We start from the raw sequence: 8,144 nt of genomic DNA, 5'->3' as shown, positions 1-8,144 counted from the left end.
CGCCGACTTAGCCAAAAGTCGGCGACTTTTGAAATTGATCGACCCGTTTCGCTCAACCCTACCTGTCACAAATAAGAATATGATGAAGAAGTAGAATATGATGAAGATAATAGTAAAATAAAAAGAATATGAACAATGTAACCCAAAAAATAATAGGTAGAAGATGAAGAAGAAGATGAATAAGGTGAAGAAGTTGATGTCAAAGAAGCTGATGATGAGGATAATGAAGAAGAAAGCGTGGGAGAAGTAAAAAAGAAGGTGAAGGGCGTTGAAGTAGTGAAACATCAATATGTGACATAAAAAAAAAAAAAATTAACATAGTCAAATTCTTTCTAACGCCGAACGTCATAAAAAAAAAAAAAAATCCTGCTATTCTATTACATTGGGCTAAACCTCTGTGCCTTTAATGTCTCCGCCACGTCCCCCAATACATCCTACATTATTCTTAGTTGTTTTCCTTCATGTAGAATGAACCTACAAGTGTATAAAGGGTTTATTTTAATTCCGATATTTTCGTCCCATTGACTTGCATTGGGATCGGGTATCGGTATCGGATTGGATCCGATATTTTGACGGTATCGGCCGATACTTTCCGATACCGATACTTTCCGATATCGGAAAGTATCGCTCAACACTAGTCATAAATACTCTTAGGTCACCAGAGCGTGCTCGAGAAAACCCGAGCAACGAGTATACTCGCTCATGACTAGTAAAGACTGAATTCCTTTGCCTCCTTGCTTCTTTCTGCTGCACTGCTCACTACACCTTCCATCACTACCCCAGGGGTATGCTCCTGCTGAGGGGCATGATCCATCTTGCTGCATTACCATCTATCCCCTGGGGACCCCACTTGCTGCGCTAGCCATCCCTGGCTAGATACCTCAGCTGGCATCACGATACAACCATAAACTATTATTCCCTGTAAATATTCCCCTTTTATTTGTCAATCGCCACTGTGAAATCCCTGATAGACTGCCTGCCTGGCTACCGAGTACCCCAGCCCGCCCGACCGCAGCACAACCAATTTTAATCAAAGTCAGCAACAGTCAGTCACAGTTTGGTAAATCATCGCATTTCCACTATGACTTTGGCTAGCATAGTGGTGCTGTATGATGAGCGGGGTGGACGGGGGACGTGTTTGAGGGGAGATGATGTGGAGATGATAAAGGAGGGTCTTAAGAGATTACAGGAGTGGGGCGCCCTTTTTTTTCTGCTTAACTTTGTGTGTTGATTCCAGCAACCAATCAGGGCACAGAAACCATCCGAAACGTCATGACACAAGATCTTCTGTGATTGGTTGCCAAAGTCACATGTTCCTGGCCATATAAAAAGCAGACCTCTTGTTTTGCTGGCAGTGTACTTGTCCTGTGTGAAACTGATCTTCCAGCATGGATATAGATTGTGCAAAAACTGTGTGGCAGTCTCCAGAAGCCCCATTAGCTACTCCAAATTGTTTGTGCTAAAACTTTGTTACAGTGGCAATTCAAAAGGCCAGATTTCAACTTAAAAATCATTAGGCCTAACATTGTGTTGCAGCCACGAGGCGCAATTAGCTACTCCAAATCGTTTGTGTTAAAGCGGTGTTTCAATGGCAATCCAGAAAGCCAGACTTCCATGTAAAAATCATTAGGCCTATACATAGTATCATAGTTTTTAAGGTTGAAGGAAGACTTTAAGTCCATCTAGTTCAACCCATATCCTAAGGCTTCTTTCACACTTCCGTTTTTACAATCTGCACAGGATCCATCAAAATATTGAAATGACGGATCCTGTGCAGATTGTAAAAAACGGGTGCACTGGGCCCGTTTTTCTGATGGACCCATAGAGGCTATGTGCACCTGTTGTGTATGCATCTTTGCAGCAGTTTTCCGCTGCGACAACGCATACACTACACAACCCAGGTTTAAAAATAATTAAAAAAATTAAAAATCATAATATTCTTACCTTCCAGCATCCCGCACAGTGTTACCGATGCTCCCGGCAGCTAGCTTTCTCAGTAATGCCTTGCGTGCAATGACCTCTGATGACGTAGCGGTCTCGTGAGACTACGACATCATCGAGTCATTTTGCAATGCATTACTGGGAACGCTAGCCGACGGGAGCATCGGTAACGCTACGCTGGACGCAAGAATGTAAGAATATTGCGATTTTTTATCATTTTTTTAATTTTTAACATTATATCTTGTTACTATTGATGCAGCATCAATAGTAAAAAGAGAGAGAAAGCAAGCGAGAGAGAATTTCCCTTATGGGAAATTCTTCCACGCATGCTCAGTTTCAAAAGACGGAACCGTTGCTGGATTCCTGCTTTTCACAGTCAGCGACGGATCCTGCGCCCATAGGCTTCCATTATAGCCAACGACGGGCAGCACAAGACCCGTCGCTCAGCGATTTTCCGACATGCAAAAAAAATGTTCCTCTGAACGTTTTCTCCACCCGACGGACAGCAGTTTTCCGACGGATCCAGTTTACGACAGCAGAAAAATTAGCTGGATCCTGTTTTTTTAGAGTTCGACTGGAGCTATAAGATGGAAGTGTGAAAGAGGCCTAACCTAACATGCCCTAACATGTTGATTCAGATCTATAGTTCAGCGAATGACACGTGACAGATCAGAAAGAGCTAATTATTGTACCACGTCTGGAAAAGGAGCCAGCAGAAAGAAGTTCCTCTCTCATAGTCCTAAGATTATATCTGGATGTGAGAGTGCAGAATAAGTTTTGTTCTTGTATATGAATTCCAGAAACTGAACATTTACATACATATACAGTAAAAGTCAATATTACTTGTTTGTAGGAAAAAGATAACATCATGCAATCCATCTGAGTGTCTGGTGCTCATGTAAAGAAATTCAATGGTGCATGTTAAGAAATATGAATTCTCCTCACATGTAAACTTTCAATTTTATCTAATTGGTCCTTTGTGTTATGGATGTTTGATGTAAACCTTCCAGTAAAGGTTTGAGCATCAACGTATTTACTGACATTCTCCATTAGGCTTCTCTACCTGAAATGATATGTCTTACTGGAGGCACGTTTGAATTCTTATGGATTTTCTTTTAAGTAGGTATGAGGTTAGGTCTGTTGGTTCAGTACTGATCAATGCATCCAGTAGAGCTTTTATAAGGATTTCATTACTGTAGGCCACTTGGAGGATCTTTAGCAATTCAGAACTGAAAGATAATAAAGGGTTATACATTTTTTATAACGTGTTTTGTCTTTAAGTTGATGATAGGTTTATGATTCATGCATCTGTCTGGGCCGAAAAATAATTTTGTCTCCAGGCTTGTATACTACATTCTACTGACCTTTCAGTTTGTTAAGACAAGGACGTTCTTAATGGGTAAAGTTGTCATACGGGACACCTGGCATTATCTGCTCGAGTTCTTTTGTGACCAATTGTACAAAAAGCTCAACATTAGGACAGGTGGATAATGGAGGAAATTATTTAGAATATGGAAGTATAGTTGAAGGAATCTTGCCTATATTACCTATACTGGATGGGTATAGGGAAATTTTATTCACATTGCATTTATTCTTCTCAAATTGAATATCCCACAATTTGAGACCCCAGAGAATAATAAAAATAAGCAGTATGAAAAAATGAAACTCACCTCCATGGCTCAGTGTTCCCCAAACGGGCTTCAGGGCCTCTTCTTACATTCGCCAAGTGCTGAAACCCCAGGCATCTTCAAGCTATGCTAGGATTTCCACCCATATTAGGCATGGGACGTCCCTGTGCATGCTAGAATACTCATTGTAATGGCAAGGCATCATGACCTTGCTGAGATATTATGTTGCGCACGCACTGTTAGATGAGGGATTTCTAACCTATTCAGGTGTTCTGTCTTAGGTAAACACTTGTCAGGCTTAATAAAGCCCAAAGTCCTGGCCTACATTGCATGTTATAAGGTCACATTACACGTGAGTGCATTACAAAAAAATTACTTTCTGGAAAATTCAAGTAAAATTCAAGTAAATTAGCCCAACTTTACCAGCTACATTCATAATGCCTCTTGTTCAGTTGCTGTAGGAAATAAATTATGCAACTCCTTGGTATGATTTTTTTTTTTCAAATTTAATGATGTAGCAAAAATGTTAAGATCTTCAAAAAGCAGTTAAAACATCAAAATTGACACTCGGGAAAAATGTAAGACCCTTTTCTAGAACAGACAGTTCAGTTTGTGATATATGTCGATTAGGGTTGAGCGACTTTCATTTTTTTAAGATCGAGTCTGGTTTTGTGAAACCCGATTTAGTCCAGAGTCGAGTCGAGTGAAGTCGGCCGATTATCGCTAAAAGTCGGGGATCGACCGAAACACGAAACCCAATGCAAGTCAATGGGGAAGCATAGCCGGCAGTGAGTGGAGGCCAGGAAAACACCTACAGTGCACATTTTACTGCCAAAAACATCCATTCTTGTTTTCTGAAGCTTGTCAATCTTAATTAACTTTATAATAATAGTTGGGCACTGGAAATTGGGGGTCATTTGGCAAAAGTTGTGGGGGTAGGGCTGGTTCAAGGTTTTAGTGGGCCCAGGAAACATGGACTACGTCATGGCGGTGGAGCAGGGAGAGGTAAGTATTTCAACGTTGCAAGTGCTGTGATCCTGAGCAAGCAGGGGGGGCCCACTCGTTCGCATTGGCACTGGCACAGGGCCCCTCAAAGTACGGCGGTGTGTTTGCATGGCGGGGGCGCCTCCCACCAGCAGCGACACTTTTGCGTACTCTGAGTGGCCCTGTGCCAGTGACGTCGCCAACGAGTATGCCCCCCCACCTGATGAAGGAACCTGCACTTTCATCTGCACCTTCCTCTTTGTCCCTGTGTAAGGTGGTATAATATGCGGGAAGGGGAACCTTACTTTCAGCAGGGTCAGATTCTGGCTGTGTAGAGTACAAGGGGAATGTAGTGGTCTAGGTCAATGTACCAGCAGACTCATCTAGCAGTGGCTGGGCAATGGGCAGGATGATGAGGAAACAGATATAGGGCCAAAGAATAAAGTAGGCTAAATGCAGATCAAAATTGGTAACAGGACTAAACAGGCGGCATTGCTTTGTTCAGTGGAGTAGCAAACCCAAGAGCAGCAGACACTGTTTCAAGGGCCTAACCACACTAGTAGGCCAAATGCAGTTTAATATCTGATAGTATAGGCCGAAAGCCAGAATGTGGAAGCTCAGCTTTGTTCAGTTGAGGACAACACCAGGGAGGGGCAGACACCGTTAGTAGGCCCTAACCACCATTTTGTTTTTCAAAAAACACTTAATGAGAGCCAGAAGGTTGAAGCTCAGCTTTATTCAGTTGAGGGCAACACCAGGCAGGGGCAGACACCGTTAGTAGGCCGGAACCACCATTTTGTTTTTTAAAAAACACTTAATGAGAGCCAGAAGGTTGAAGCTCAGCTTTATTCAGTTGAGGGCAACACCAGGCAGGGGCAGACACCGTTAGTAGGCCGGAACCAGCAATGTGTTTAAAAACAGCAGTTAATCAGAGCCGGAAGGTAGAAGCTCAGCTTTATTCAGTTGAGGGCAACACCAGGGAGGGGCAGAAGCCGTTAGTAGGCCCTAACCACCATTTTGTTTTTTAAAAAACACTTAATGAGAGCCAGAAGGTTGAAGCTCAGCTTTATTCAGTTGAGGGCAACACCAGGCAGGGGCAGACACCGTTAGTAGGCCGGAACCACCATTTTGTTTTTTAAAAAACACTTAATGAGAGCCAGAAGGTTGAAGCTCAGCTTTATTCAGTTGAGGGCAACACCAGGCAGGGGCAGACACCGTTAGTAGGCCGGAACCAGCAATGTGTTTAAAAACAGCAGTTAATCAGAGCCGGAAGGTAGAAGCTCAGCTTTATTCAGTTGAGGGCAACACCAGGGAGGGGCAGAAGCCGTTAGTAGGCCCTAACCACCATTTTGTTTTTTAAAAAACACTTAATGAGAGCCAGAAGGTAGAAGCTCAGCTTTATTCAGTTGAGGACAACTTGAATTAGGGACTGCATACAGACTTAGCAGGCTGTCCCCTGTGTGGACCATGCATCCAATACATTAACCCATTGAGCCACAAAGGACACGTAACCTTCCGTGGCCATGCCTACAGGTCCATGTGTCTGTTGTCAGGTGTACCTTTGTCAGTGTAGGCCTATTGGAAGGAGGGACTGCAGACAGGCTTCGAAGGCCTAACACAATAAAATGGGCTGGCTGTAGGCACTTTAAAATTGGTTCCAGGGGTACAAGGGCAGCAGTGGTCTGGTCAGTGGAGGCCTAGTGGAAGGAGGGACCGCAGACAGGCTTCGAAGGCCTAACACAATAAAATGGGCTGGCTGTAGGCACTTTAAAATTGGTTCCAGGGGTACACGGGCAGCAGTGGTCTGGTCAGTGGAGGCCTAGTGGAAGGAGGGACCGCAGACAGGCTTCGAAGGCCTAAAATAACAAACAATAGGCTCATGGCAGTTTTACAGCGGTTACATGGATACACGGGCAGGCAGCTTGGTGGTGAGTGGAGGAGTATTTAAAGTAGGGACCACAGACAGGCTATCAAAGGCCTAAAATAACAAACAATAGGCTCATGGCAGTTTTACAGCGGTTACATGGATACACGGGCAGGCAGCTTGGTGGTGAGTGGAGGAGTATTTAAAGTAGGGACCGCAGACAGGCTATCAAAGGCCTAAAATAACAAACAATAGGCTCATGGCAGTTTTACAGCGGTTACATGGATACACGGGCAGGCAGCTGGTGGTGAGTGGAGGAGTATTTAAAGTAGGGACCGCAGACAGGCTATCAAAGGCCTAAAATAACAAACAATAGGCTCATGGCAGTTTTACAGCGGTTACATGGATACACGGGCAGGCAGCTTGGTGGTGAGTGGAGGAGTATTTAAAGTAGGGACCGCAGACAGGCTATCAAAGGCCTAAAATAACAAACAATAGGCTCATGGCAGTTTTACAGCGGTTACATGGATACACGGGCAGGCAGCTGGTGATGAGTGGAGGAGTATTTAAAGTAGGGACCGCAGACAGGCTATCAAAGGCCTAAAATAACAAACAATAGGCTCATGGCAGTTTTACAGCGGTTACATGGATACACGGGCAGGCAGCTGGTGATGAGTGGAGGAGTATTTAAAGTAGGGACCGCAGACAGGCTATCAAAGGCCTAAAATAACAAACAATAGGCTCATGGCAGTTTTACAGCGGTTACATGGATACACGGGCAGGCAGCTGGTGATGAGTGGAGGAGTATTTAAAGTAGGGACCGCAGACAGGCTATCAAAGGCCTAAAATAACAAACAATAGGCTCATGGCAGTTTTACAGCGGTTACATGGATACACGGGCAGGCAGCTGGTGATGAGTGGAGGAGTATTTAAAGTAGGGACCGCAGACAGGCTATCAAAGGCCTAAAATAACAAACAATAGGCTCATGGCAGTTTTACAGCGGTTACATGGATACACGGGCAGGCAGCTTGGTGGTGAGTGGAGGAGTATTTAAAGTAGGGACCGCAGACAGGCTATCAAAGGCCTAAAATAACAAACAATAGGCTCATGGCAGTTTTACAGCGGTTACATGGATACACGGGCAGGCAGCTGGTGATGAGTGGAGGAGTATTTAAAGTAGGGACCGCAGACAGGCTATCAAAGGCCTAAAATAACAAACAATAGGCTCATGGCAGTTTTACAGCGGTTACATGGATACACGGGCAGGCAGCTTGGTGGTGAGTGGAGGAGTATTTAAAGTAGGGACCGCAGACAGGCTATCAAAGGCCTAAAATAACAAACAATAGGCTCATGGCAGTTTTACAGCGGTTACATGGATACACGGGCAGGCAGCTGGTGATGAGTGGAGGAGTATTTAAAGTAGGGACCGCAGACAGGCTATCAAAGGCCTAAAATAACAAACAATAGGCTCATGGCAGATTTACAGCGGTTACATGGATACACGGGCAGGCAGCTGGAGATGAGTGGAGGAGTATTTAAAGTAGGGACCGCAGACAGGCTATCAAAGGCCTAAAATAACAAACAATAGGCTCATGGCAGTTTTACAGCGGTTACATGGATACACGGGCAGGCAGCTGGTGATGAGTGGAGGAGTATTTAAAGTAGGGACCGCAGACAGGCTATCAAAGGCCTAAAATAACAAACAATAGGCTCATGGCAGTTTTAC

The sequence above is a fragment of the Ranitomeya variabilis genome, chromosome 2, assembly GCF_051348905.1.
Source record: "Ranitomeya variabilis isolate aRanVar5 chromosome 2, aRanVar5.hap1, whole genome shotgun sequence".
NCBI lineage: Eukaryota > Metazoa > Chordata > Amphibia > Anura > Dendrobatidae > Ranitomeya > Ranitomeya variabilis.
Note: the sequence above shows the minus strand (reverse complement) of the source record.